General features: G+C 42.1%; 1 long non-coding RNA gene across 1 annotated transcript; it reads left to right on the forward strand.

Moving 5' to 3' along the window:
- Positions 1-348: 348 nt before the first annotated feature.
- On the forward strand, positions 349-12,841 carry LOC117519372. Its single transcript, XR_004563264.1, has 3 exons — positions 349-373; positions 5,241-5,246; positions 12,782-12,841. It is a non-coding gene; the product is annotated as an uncharacterized LOC117519372 (long non-coding RNA).
- Positions 12,842-14,106: the final 1,265 nt, after the last annotated feature.

The following is a 14,106-nucleotide window of genomic DNA, read 5'->3' on the forward strand; positions in this document are numbered from 1 at the left end:
GCCCTCGGATACAATGCCAGATCTGGTTAGGATAACTGTAGAGCCTAGGGTGCAACTTTAGACCCCAGATTTGGGGCCCATTGCATTCTACTAAAAAGACATCAAAGATAAATGAAAAACCAAAAGACAAACTAAATTCATAGACAAAGCTATCCTGGAGGACTGCAAAAGAAGGAGGAGAAACCTCAGCATGGCTTGGATTGACTACAAAAAGGTGTTTGATAATGTCCCACATTCATGGATTATGAGATGCCTAGAACTTTATAACATCAATGAGGAAGTAAGATCTCTCTTGAAAACTCAAATGAATAAGTGGAACACCACCATCACTCTAAGCCATACAGAGGGTCAGATAATAATCCCAGACATAAAAGTGAAGCGAGGGATATTCCAGGGAGATAGTCTCTCCCCACTCCTTTTTTGTCTTAGTATTGATCCATTAAGCAAGATTCTCAAGGAATTTGACATCGGGTATGATTTAGATGGAGGTAGAGAAAGAAAACATAAACAGGTGGTGAGCCACCTTCTATTCTTGGATGACTTAAAGATATTTGCAGATTCAGAGAGGGGACTCGGGAGATTAGTGGAGGCAGTCCATAAGTTTTCTAAAGAAATCGGTATGGAATTTGGGCTGGATAAATGCTCTAAATGTACAATCAGAGGTGGTAAGAAGCAGGTCACAGAAAATATACAGTTGGATGAGGGGAACACTATTGAAGATTTGGCTGAGGATTCCACGTACAAATATTTGGGAATTGAAGAAAATACTACAATAGAGCATTAAAAAATGAGAGAGAAAGTAACACAAGAATACTTAAACCACTTAAAGAAGATCTGTAAATCAGAATTGACACCAAAGAACAAGATCACAGCCATAAACCAATTTGCATTGCCTGTGGTGAGCTATGGCTTTGGCATAGTAGACTGGCCACAGGGTGAGCTTAACAAGTTAGATACTAAAACTAGGAAGATGCTCACCCTACATAAAATTACATACAGAAACCAATGCATGGATAGAATATATCTCCCCCGTCGAGAAGGCGGCTTAGGTCTTATGGAGATCAACCAGGCTTATAGAGCATCTATAATAAGTATTGGGCAGTACTTAAAGAGTTCTCAAGAAGAAGTTATGAAAAAGGTTACGCAACACCATATTAAGACTATGCCACAACAGACCTCTATTATAAAATTGCCAGAAAACTTTGGCGGAGATCTTTTGCAAGAGAGAGAAAGCAATGAGCTGACACTTGTAACGACACTAGCAAGACAGGCCAGGGAAAAATACTGCAAAAGAGAACAAAAACATCGAATTAACAGATGGAAACAGCACAAAAGGGCTGGCCAATTCCAAGAAGAACTCGAAAAGGAATACATAGACAAAGAAGGATCTATGCCGTGGCTTACAAATGGAGAACTTGGTTTTGATGGAAAAAGAATTATAGATAGAGCGCAAGATCAAGGACTACTAACAAATGGCTTCAAAAAAATGGCAGAACTTTCACAGAATGATCAATGCCGATTCTGTAATGCAGCTGTTGAGAGTGTAAACCACTTAGTATCAGCATGTCAGATCCTCATGGCAGACAGACATTACACAAGTAGGCATAACAAGATCTGTAAATATCTACATTGGAAAGTATGCAAGGAACTGGAGGTGGAAGTAGAGGGACATGTTTGGGAGTATGAGCCAGCACCAGTCTCATCCAATGGAAAAGTGACTGTCTTTTATGACAAAGAGATCCCAGCAGGAAGACATATCGAAGGAGGTGCAGTAAAACCTGATATTGTCATCTGGAACAAGCAAGAGAAGACAGCAAAAATTATTGATGTGACAGTCCCCAATGACTATGGCCTGAACAGAGCTGAAAGGGAGAAAATCACAAAATACCAAGACCTTAAAAAAGATCTACGAATAATGTGGTCATTGAAAGAAATTGATATCAATCAATCAATCAATCAATTTTTTTATATAGCGCCAAATCACAACAAACAGTTGCCCCAAGGCGCTTTATATTGTAAGGCAAGGCCATACAATAATTATGTAAAACCCCAACGGTCAAAACGACCCCCTGTGAGCAAGCACTTGGCTACAGTGGGAAGGAAAAACTCCCTTTTAACAGGAAGAAACCTCCAGCAGAACCAGGCTCAGGGAGGGGCAGTCTTCTGCTGGGACTGGTTGGGGCTGAGGGAGAGAACCAGGAAAAAGACATGCTGTGGAGGGGAGCAGAGATCGATCACTAATGATTAAATGCAGAGTGGTGCATACAGAGCAAAAAGAGAAAGAAACACTCAGTGCATCATGGGAACCCCCCAGCAGTCTACGTCTATAGCAGCATAACTAAGGGATGGTTCAGGGTCACCTGATCCAGCCCTAACTATAAGCTTTAGCAAAAAGGAAAGTTTTAAGCCTAATCTTAAAAGTAGAGAGGGTGTCTGTCTCCCTGATCTGAATTGGGAGCTGGTTCCACAGGAGAGGAGCCTGAAAGCTGAAGGCTCTGCCTCCCATTCTACTCTTACAAACCCTAGGAACTACAAGTAAGCCTGCAGTCTGAGAGCGAAGCGCTCTATTGGGGTGATATGGTACTACGAGGTCCCTAAGATAAGATGGGACCTGATTATTCAAAACCTTATAAGTAAGAAGAAGAATTTTAAATTCTATTCTAGAATTAACAGGAAGCCAATGAAGAGAGGCCAATATGGGTGAGATATGCTCTCTCCTTCTAGTCCCCGTCAGTACTCTAGCTGCAGCATTTTGAATTAACTGAAGGCTTTTTAGGGAACTTTTAGGACAACCTGATAATAATGAATTACAATAGTCCAGCCTAGAGGAAATAAATGCATGAATTAGTTTTTCAGCATCACTCTGAGACAAGACCTTTCTGATTTTAGAGATATTGCGTAAATGCAAAAAAGCAGTCCTACATATTTGTTTAATATGCGCTTTGAATGACATATCCTGATCAAAAATGACTCCAAGATTTCTCACAGTATTACTAGAGGTCAGGGTAATGCCATCCACAGTAAGGATCTGGTTAGACACCATGTTTCTAAGATTTGTGGGGCCAAGTACAATAACTTCAGTTTTATCTGAGTTTAAAAGCAGGAAATTAGAGGTCATCCATGTCTTTATGTCTGTAAGACAATCCTGCAGTTTAGCTAATTGGTGTGTGTCCTCTGGCTTCATGGATAGATAAAACTGGGTATCATCTGCATAACAATGAAAATTTAAGCAATACCGTCTAATAATACTGCCTAAGGGAAGCATGTATAAAGTGAATAAAATTGGTCCTAGCACAGAACCTTGTGGAACTCCATAATTAACTTTAGTCTGTGAAGAAGATTCCCCATTTACATGAACAAATTGTAATCTATTAGACAAATATGATTCAAACCACCGCAGCGCAGTGCCTTTAATACCTATGGCATGCTCTAATCTCTGTAATAAAATTTTATGGTCAACAGTATCAAAAGCAGCACATCATACCAGTTGTGGTGGGAGCAACAGGGCTTATGAAGAAGAACCTGAAGAAATATCTTGAGGCAATCCCTGGTCACCCAAGTGCCCATGTGGTGCAGATATCCGCAGTTAAAGGAACAGTTACCATCTTGAAGAGAGCCCTCAGATACAATGCCAGTAATGATTAATGATTAGGATGCAACTGTAGACCCCAGGTTTGGGGCCCATTGCACTCTGTAAAAAAGAAATTGAAGAGAAATAAAAAAAAGAGAGTGACAAAAAGCATTTGTCTGTTCTGAGTGTGGTAAAAGATTTGGACAAAAGAGCGCCCTGAAAACACACATGGAGTTCCTACTGGACACGAGCCTCGAGTGTCCTCGGCCCCACTGTGAAGGGGTTTGCCAGGAGAGATCTTGGTATGAGGATGTTTCAAAAGAAATGAACCCCAGCTAAAACCTCCACAAAGCGCCTAGGCACCAGGGCGTATGAAGAAAGTAGTGGTGCTGCTTCTCCCAGTGCTGCAGGGAGACATCTCTGCTGTAGCAGCACTCAGCTGGGTCATCCACCAGATCAGCGGTGTCATCCACCAGATAGTTCTGATCCTGGACCCCAGCAACAACACCATCAATGGGCTAAAAGAATCCAGTGAAACTGCATCATTGTAAATTGGTCCATTGGGGAGAAGAAAAAGATCTCTCACTGCTTCGCTTACTCAAACTTGAGAAGTGGGGCAGGAGATCAAAGGCAGTATTTGAGGAGAGGAAAGGTCACCATCTTGAAGAGAGCCCCTCGGACACAAAGTCAGTAATGTTAAGGGTGCAGCTTTAGACCCCGGGTCTGGGGCCCACTGCACTCTTGTAGAAGGAAATTCAAGGCAAATGAAAAAAAAAAAGGCAAAAAGCATTTGTCTGTTCTGAGTGTGGTAAAAGATTTGGAAAAAAGGGCATCCTGAACAGACACATGATAATTCATACAGGGCAGTAAACCACAAGAAGAAGAAAAGGTGAAGTTAGTGTGAAAAGGTGGAAGAGCTGAGAAGGATGTTGAAACAGTGGCTAACTGCTGCTAATGCTGAGATATTTGAGTTGGTAGAAACAAACAGATCGCAGAGCAGCAAGAAGAAACGAGTGGATTTAAAGAAGAGAAGAAACTAGTCAACATGCTGGAAGCTGTTTTCAAGCCTGAAGTTCTCTGATCCAGAGCAGGTTTTCTACAAACATGTCTAAAGCCCAACAGCTGAGGGACAGGCTGAAACAACTGCCAACAGCTGCTGCTGAAGAAGTATTTGAATTGTTAGCGGGATTGATCCCAAACTATGAAGAAGAAATTCATTGTTTAAAAGACGAGAACAAAGGACGGAAAGTTCTGGAAGCTGCTTTTAATCCTTGAGTTCGCTTGTACAAAGCAGACATGCAGCCATTGTTGGTGATTAAAGAAGAAACTCTCCCTGAACACCAGGAATGGAATCTGAGTGTTGACCAGGAGGACATTAAAGAAGAAGAGAAGCTGTGGATAAGTCAGCAGGGAGAGCAGCTTCAGCAGCTGGAGGAGGCAGATCTCACCAAGTTTGGTTTCACTGCCATCCCTGTGAAGAGTGAAAGTGATGATGAAAAACCAGAGTCATCACAGCTTTATCAAAGCCGAAGTGATGAGAGCACAGAGGCTGAGCCTGTAGCCAGCAGCTCATCTGTACACAGAACACTGACAGCAGAAGCTGATGGAGAGGACGATGGAGGACCACAACCAGCCAGCAACTCAGGTCCAAACAGTCATTTACAACCAGATACCAGTGGCAGGAGTTCAGACAGTTCTGGAACTGAGACTGATGACAGTGATAACTGGAAACAGACCAGAGAACTTCAGTCAAGTTTTAACTGTCGAAAAAATACCAATATTGTTCATTCAGGCAACACTGATGAAAAACAATTTAAAGGTGCTAAATATGGAAAAGCATCTGGTCACATGAACAGCTCAGAGCAACAAAAGGAGAGGCAAACAAGAAGAAAACCATTTAGCTGTTCTGATCGACGACAAATACTGGAACAGAAGGACACTCGGCTGGATAATCCACCAGATCAGCATAGTTCTGATCCTGGACTCCAGCAACAACAGCATCAATGGGCCAGAAGAAACAAACGAAACTACACTACAGTAAATTGGACCATTGAAGAGAAGAAAAAGATCTTTCACTGCTTCACTTACTCAAGGCATGAGAAGTGGGGCAGAAAGAAAAAGGCAGTATTTGAGGAGCGCATAAAAGAAGCGGATCTACCACCACAAAAGAAAGAAGCCACCACAACTGCAAAACTGCAATCGATCGCCTCACAAATTGCAAAATATCTGACAGCAGAGGAAATAAAAAAATAAAGGAAGAAGCCCAAAAGGAAGCGATAAAAGATTATCAGTTGATGGATAAAGAGAAACAACTCCAGTTTGAAAGGAGTCAGTGGAAGAGGGAGGAAGAGTGGATACTGCTGTGGGCAATGGAATATGCCACAATAAAATACACCAAAAACCAGACAAAGAGATCTAGAGAATGGCAAAAAATATTCCACCACCACTGCCCAAGTAAGAAAGACATCCCAAGTAAGACTCTCACCACGCAAAAATCCAACTTTATCACACAAAAACATTTCTTGGAGGATGAAATAAAAGCGATGCAACAGGAGGTTGGGCAAATGATCAGAGACGGCATCTGCCCTCTGACGCAACCCATTGCACCACCAAAAAATGATTGCCCTCAAAAAAAGTACATGCCCGAAAAAACAAACCATCCAGTGCCCCCAGAAAAAACGAACCATTCACTGCCCCCCGAAAAAACGAACCATTCACTGCCTCCCGAAAAAACTAACCATTCACTGCCCCCCGAAAAAACGAGTAACTCACTGCCCCCCGAAAAACGAGCAACTCACTGCTCCCCGAAAAAATGAGCAGTTCACCAGTTCATCTACAAAACAATATACAGGTGCACACAGACCCAGAACAGCAGGAACTAGAAGAGGAATTGGCAAATAAGATTGAAGAAACAAGAAAAATGGACATGAAAGAGAACCCAAAGCTGACTAAACTAAAGGAGAATACAAAATTCAAAAATATCCTGCAAAAAGTTAACATAGGACTGACCAAACTGGTCCCAAAAGGAACCACACTGACAGAGTTAAACTCTGTAAATTATGGAGCGGCATGGTACATACAAAGTAAATTAGCCCCACAAGATTTGGAGAGAAATTGAACCACAAATAAGAAAAAGAATACCGTGCCACGATGGAAAAAGAAATTACAACAAAAAATCAGCCACCTAAGAGCAGAGATCTCCCAAATGGCCACATTTTTGGGAAACAAAAACCACGAAAAGAATCTTCTTAAAAATGTAAATCGCATTAAAAGAAAATACAATGTTGTATGTAGTCTGAATGCACTTTATCCTGCCGACAACGCCAAAAATGTTTTGTTTTAGAAGGGGGAAAGGAGATGTGGAGGAGGCATCTCAACAGGAAGAAGTGGTCCCGGGGTGGGATGGGATTACTTTTAAAGAAATAGGCCAGCTTCTACGGAGACGCGGGGGACGCCCTGGGCCATGGACTGGAGCAATTCCCACCGCGACACCACCGGTTTTATGTGAGATGTTAAAGCAGGTGGAGGTTAAAACGAAAGCTCCATTGGGAGGTATTTTAGAGATGATGTGGATTTGTGCAGAAGCTTGGAAGGAGCGAGTCTTAACTTTAGACACAGTCCATTCGTCAGAATGTGCTAAGTCACAAAAAGTGACGAAGTTAGAACAACAGGTAAAACAGTTGGAGGGACAGTTAAAGGAGTTTGTATGGGGGGAGGAACAACAATGCTCATTTGATATGGCAAAGGAAGCCATACAGCAGGCTGTGTCCTTAGGAAAAATGCAATCAGGACCAGTAGAACTTCAAGTGTCTGCTCTAAATGATTATGCTAATTGGAGCTTATGGCAAAAACAAAACAGGATACGAAAACCTTTAGGGTTCTGGTCGAGGAAACTCCCAGATGCGAGAATGCGTTATACGCCTTTTGAAAAACAGCTTTTAGCATGTTATTGGGCGTTAATTGAAACTGAATCGCAAACGGCAGGACATGAAGTAATGATGAGGACACATATACCAATTTTGGCATGGGTGATGAGTAATCCCACCACTCACTGAATAGGGACAGCTCAGGAGGCTAGTGTAATAAAATGGAAATGGTATCTATCAGAGCGGGTAAAGCCAGGTGAGAAGGGGGTTTCGCTGTTGCATGAACAAGTAGCTGATGCTCCTGAGAAAGATGAGGTACCTTTTGAAGTTCAACCATTAGAGGAATCTCCTGTGAAAGCGGGAAAAAGATGGGATGATTTGTCAGATGATGAGAGAAGTCGAGCATGGTTTACGGATGGTTCTTGTCAATATCAAGCAGGAAAAAGGCGATGGAAAGCAGGAGCTTTCAACCCACAATTAGGTCAATCTTTAGAAGAATTAGGAGAAGGAAAAAGTAGTCAGTGGGCGGAGTTGAAGGCTGTGCATATGGTGATCATGCAGGTAGGAGAAAAAGGAGTTAAGCCGAGTGCCCCTCCCATTGAGGAGGAAGAGGAGGAGGATTCCGATGATGACATGGTGCACATAGCTGCTACGCGTAAGGTCAAGAAAGATAGAAAGAAAGGAAAGAATAAGGGAAGGCGTTCCCGGAGTCTTGATTGTTATGATGAGGATTAGGAAAATGGTCAAGCTCTTGTGGCCCGCCGAGATTTAACACAATGGTCCACAAGTGATATTAGGCCCTATGTTCGATTGGAAATTTATTGGATTAAAACAGTTCAAGTTACTTCGGCTTTAGTGGACACAGGAGCGGAGGCCTCATTAATTCATGGCAATCCAGAAAAAATGAAGGGACCAGTAGTTCCGCTAACTGGGTTAGGAGGCAAAAACAATATCGCATTCCGGGAGGACAAGCAGAAATGACTGCAACTATTAAAGAGTATTTGCAGGCAGGAGTCCTAAAACCAGTAACGACAAAGTGGAACAATCCTTTATGGCCAGTCCGTAAGTCGGATGGCTCATGGAGAATGACTGTGGACTTTAGAGGTCTAAATAAATATACACCGGCGCTGACTTCAGCTGTACCTGATGCTGTGAGTATCATTGAACGAGTGCAACACCATAGTGGTACATGGTATGCTGTAATAGATTTGGCCAACGCATTCTTTACCATACCAATTCCAGAGGATAGAATGGAACAGTTTGCGTTTACTTGGGAAGGCCGACAGTATACCTTCACCAGATTACCACAAGGCTATTTGCATAGCCCTACCATCTGCCATAGGGTAGTGGCAGAACATTTGGAACAGTTCCAGATTCCAACAAAAATGATGATCTCACATTACATCGATGACATCATGATTCAGGGGAACACAGAAATGGGGTTGGTACAGGAGATAACAAAACCCGTAGTAATAACTACACGAGGAACGCAAGGCTTTGGTTCCTCAGATCAAGCAGGTGCCAAAGTTTGGGTTAAACAACCTAACGGACCGCCTAAAGCGGCAGAAATTATAGCTCAAGGGAATGATGCAACTGTTAGTATACTCTATCAGGGTGAAGAAAAATGGGTAAATGTGCCTGTATCAAAGTGTTATGTAAGAGAAGACTAATCGTCGTCATTCTACCCGTAGTTACCCTTGTGTTGTCTAGGCTTGATGCCCTGGTGGGAGTTGCTGATCGGGCGATCAAGAACCACAGGAGGTGGGCGCCGCCATGGCAACCAGTGGAAGTCCCGGAATTGGAGGTGTCGGTTGCTGGGTCATACTCCTCCTTGTAGGTGGTGCCATGGTCTCCAGTTGTTGGGGGATGACAGAAGGAAACGAACTTGAAGAGATATCATTGTTCCAAACAGGATGGAAGAACTCTGCCAACAACAGAACGCAAGATGATTACACCTGCTCAGCAAACCAATCATGTAAAGTGGCTAATCTCACTAGTGATTGCAAACTATGGCGATGTGTGAACTGTTTTGCCAGACACCATATACCAGTATTTACTATGGGATGTAATGTCACTCTTCGTGCTAGGGTGAACAAGTGTGTTTTTAATATGACAAGTTATTCATGTAGTAATGTCAATGGAACCACCTGGACTATTAAACCATGGAGTAAAGTAATGATCAGTAATAGTACTGAAATTAAAGGGAGGAGATCATTCCTGTACATGCTGTGGGTACTACCAACAGAGGCTAAGGCAACACAAACCCAGGTTGCACCTTTAATTGATACCTGCACCTATTTGGCACAAGCAACAGTGAAGACAAAGGTATATTGGCAAGTTACCTTTCCAAATATTCCAACTTGCAAAAGGCGCCGAAGAGCGTGGTATGACACTTTATTAGGAGGAACAGGAACTGTCCTAGGAGTATCAAATACAGTTGATAATGAAGTGACCAGAACTATGTTGTCAAACACAGGTCAGTATTCTTCTCAGGTATTACATCAGATAGGAGAGTGGTTACCAACAGCACTGGTGGGACAAGTACAAAACGCTGATTTATGGCAGAAGAATTTTCAATGGCAATTGAAGTTATGGAATGAAACATACAATTCATTGAAAAATCTATCCCATATAGGAAATTGGACAGTATGTGCAGTACAAACTATTCATGCAGAAGCTCAAAGAGAAAGATTTCAGCGTATAGTTACAACAGGGAACTATTATGATTGGAGGATGATTTGGAATATAAACAATACCTTATGGTTAAAACTGCATCCGGAATTTACACGATGTAATAAAACGGTATGTACTGGGCATTGGACCCAGTACAATGTAATACAACCAAAGGTTGTTTGTAAATATCAAGTATTACCTGTGATAACGACTAATGGTTATTGGTTCTTGCATATGGATGGAGAGTGGTTAGAACCAAAAACCAATATAACTTTTGATACTAAACTGTGTGATATAACGGATAAGGGTATGGCCTGTGTGCTGCAAACTGGATATGCTAATCCATGTCTAACCGACTCAGAGGTTGTACTTTGTGACTGGACTAGGGAAACACCAAGAGAAATGTTGTGGCAGATCGGCCCACATGCTCTGTGTGTTGCAACAATGAAAAATAATTCACAGGTACCTTCGGTTCCGTATACTGGCTGCCTGAACAATGTGCATTTATGGCATTGGGGTGATCGGACGTATCGTTTGACTAATTATTCTGTATCAAGTCGGCTGACTTCGGTACAATGGGATGTATTGCATTCCCCATGGAGTCTTTCCCTGGAGCGTTTCAAATGCGCATTGGAACAATCTACGGAAATTCAGCAATTAATAGAGTCACATACGTCCAACGTCTCCAGTCTCATGGTGTCTACATTGATAGCTAGCGAACGGGTAAAACATGTGGCAAAATTAGTACAGCAAGCATCAGCACACCATTGGTGGGATATCTTTTCAGGGATGTCCATCACTGCCAGGAGTACCTTAGTGCCGCCCTTAATTTTATTAATTATAGCAATATGTGTTATGACTTTTTGTAATATTTTTACATGTGTTTATGTTATACGTTTACGGCGAGAGGTGGAATGGGTAATATTTCAGCGTATGAGATGAAGTTATCTTTGCTATGTCATGATCCCTTTGGAGTAAACCAATATAATGTCACATTAGACCCCACAACATTGGGTTTTGTATATGAGTATATTGTTTGGAACAGGTATAATCAAGACTATATTACTCAAAATTTTGTTTGTGAATCACTAGAAGAAATGTGGGAAATGCTATGGCAGGCTGGAGCCCAGCATTACCTGAATCTGCTAGTGGTTACATAAATTGACTGGTGCAAAACACCAAGAGTGGAATGTGTGGAGAAAAGATTATGTTGTTTTGCCCCTGTCTTAAAGTAACCCTAATGATGTACTTGTTATTATTACACTAATTACACTGAATTTGTTTTTGTAGCCACTAACGACTGGGAGTGAAGCATGCTGGGGTCATTCTGAACTGGGAGTGAAGAGCTGGGGTCATTATGTTTTTGCAAGAGGAAATAACTTTCAGATGCCTGTTGATTAAAGGAATTATGTGCACCTGGGAGTTTGAGATGGCCACTCACCCTCCCTTCGCGCACACACTAGAAAAGAGGGGGCAGAGCCATGCTCCGATAGAGTCTGCTGCGGGTTACGTGCGAACGCCCAGCCGGTTGACAAGCGCACTCTGCCGAAGGTGTTGGCTCTCCACCTTAAAGGCGTCACGGTAAGAGAGAAAGAGATATTTTATGCACTGCAACCACTTGTGTTTGATGTAACTGCTTTTGTGGGGAATAAATATACGCCTGTTTGTTCTAGCAAAATGTAGTCTGTGTGATCATTTCTGTGTGCCGATCTGACCGAACCTTGTTTCAAAACAAATGTTGAAGACAAACAGCTAGGTGGAAGGCTGGCTGAACATCAAGCCTTAGTAAAAGCTTTCGCAGCACAAATTAGGAACAAAGACAAGAAAATACAAGCAAAACAGATAAACTATTTGCAAAAAACCACAGACTAGTGTACAGAAAGCTGGCAAATGACACAATAGAAGTACAACAGCCACCTGAGAGAGAGGAAATTGAGAAATTCTGGAGACCACTCTTTGAAGACCCAAAACAACACCAAGAGGCTGAGTGGATTGAAAAAATAAAACAGAAAAACAAAGACAAACAACAAATGCCAGCAACTGTAATCACTGAAGAGGACATCAGAAAGAAAATGAGTGAATACAGTATCTTCAAGGCACCTGGCATCGACAAAATCCCAAATTTTTGGCTGAAAAGACTGACAGCATTACACCAACATTATGCTGTGACTTTCACAAGAATACTGAACGGAGAAGAGGACACACCAGACTGGCTAATGACAGGGAACACAAGCCTAATTCCAAAGACCAAGGAAACACAGCTTCCCAACAAGTACAGACCCATCTGCTGCCTAACAACAACGTACAAATGGCTGACAGGAATCATAGCTGATGCCATTTATGAACATCTTGACACTGGTGGCTACCTGGAAAATGAACAGAAAGGATGTTCCAGAAGAAGATTAGGAGCTAAAGACCAGTTACTCACAGACAAAGTTATACTGGAGGATTGCAAAAAAGGAAGAGGAACCTCAGCATGGCTTGGATTGACTACAAAAAGGCATTTGACAGTGTACCACACTCCTGGATCAAGAGGTGCTTAGAACTCTACAACATCAATGAGGAAATAAGATCTTTCCTGAGAGGACAAATGAACAAGTGGAACACCACCATCACCCTCAGTCACACAGAGGGACAACAATCCCAGACAATCCCAGACATACGAGTTCAGAGAGGGATATTTCAGGGAGACAGACTCTCACCACTTTTATTCTGCTTAATCATGGACCCACTCAGCAAGATCCTGAAGGAGCATGACATCGGATATAACTTAAGCAGAAGCAGGAAAAAAACAAAAAACTTGTGAACCATCTGTTGTTCATGGAGGATTTGAAACTCTATGCCAACACAAAAAAGGGACTCAGTCACCTCGTGAAAACTGTCCATAACTTCTCAAAAGACATTGGCATGGAATTTGGACTGGATAAATGCTCAAAATGCACAATGACAAAAGGTAAAAAGACAAAAACCGAAAACATACAATTGGATGAAGGGAGCTACATTGAAGATCTGGCCGTATACTCCACATACAAATACTTGGGAATCGAACAACATAATACAATTGAGCACAAGAAAATGAGAACAAAAACAACACAAGAATACCTAAACCGCTTAAAAAAGATCTGCAAAACACAGTTGACACCAAAAAACAAGATCACAGCCATAAACCAGTTTACAATACCAGTGGTGACCTATGGGTTTGGCGTAGTGGACTGGCCATAATGTGAGCTTAATAAGTTGGACACAAAAACCAGGAAGATGCTCACCCTCCACAAAGTCACATACAGAAATCAGTGCATGGACAGAATATATCTCCCTCACAGAGAAGGCGGTATGGGTCTCACTGAAATCAACCAGGCCTACAGAGCATCGATAATAAGTATTGGACAGTACTTAAAGAGCTCTGAAGAAGAAATCGTAAAAAAGGTCGCACAACACCACAAGGCCTTAACCGAACGGACCTCAATCACTAAACTGGCAAAAAACTTTGGCGGAGAACTTCTACAAGAGAGAAAAAGCAACAGTCTCATGCCTGTTACAAAACTTGCAAGACAGACCAGAGACCAATACAGCAAAAGAGAAGGAAAACATCGAATGGAAAGATGGAAACAGCACAAAAGAGCCGGACGTTTCCAAGAAGAACTCGAAAAGGAATACATCGACAAAGTTGGATCAATGCAGTGGCTAAAAAATGGAAAACTTGGTTTTGATGGAGAAAGAATTCTGATTGGAGCACAAAATCAGGGACTTCTAACAAATGGCTTCAAAAAAATGGCAGGGATCTCACAGAATGATAAATGCCGATTCTGTCATACAGCTGTTGAGAGTGTAAACCATCTAACTTCAGCATGCCAGATCCTCATGGCAGATGGGCATTATACATCCAGACACAACAAGATCTGTCAATATCTCCACTGGAAGGTCTGCAAGGAACTGGAGATGGAAGTCAAAGAACATGTCTGGGAGCACGAGCCAGCACCAGTCTCATCCAACGGA

Source organism: Thalassophryne amazonica, chromosome 10 (genome assembly GCF_902500255.1).
Source record: "Thalassophryne amazonica chromosome 10, fThaAma1.1, whole genome shotgun sequence".
Classification (NCBI taxonomy): Eukaryota; Metazoa; Chordata; class Actinopteri; order Batrachoidiformes; family Batrachoididae; genus Thalassophryne; species Thalassophryne amazonica.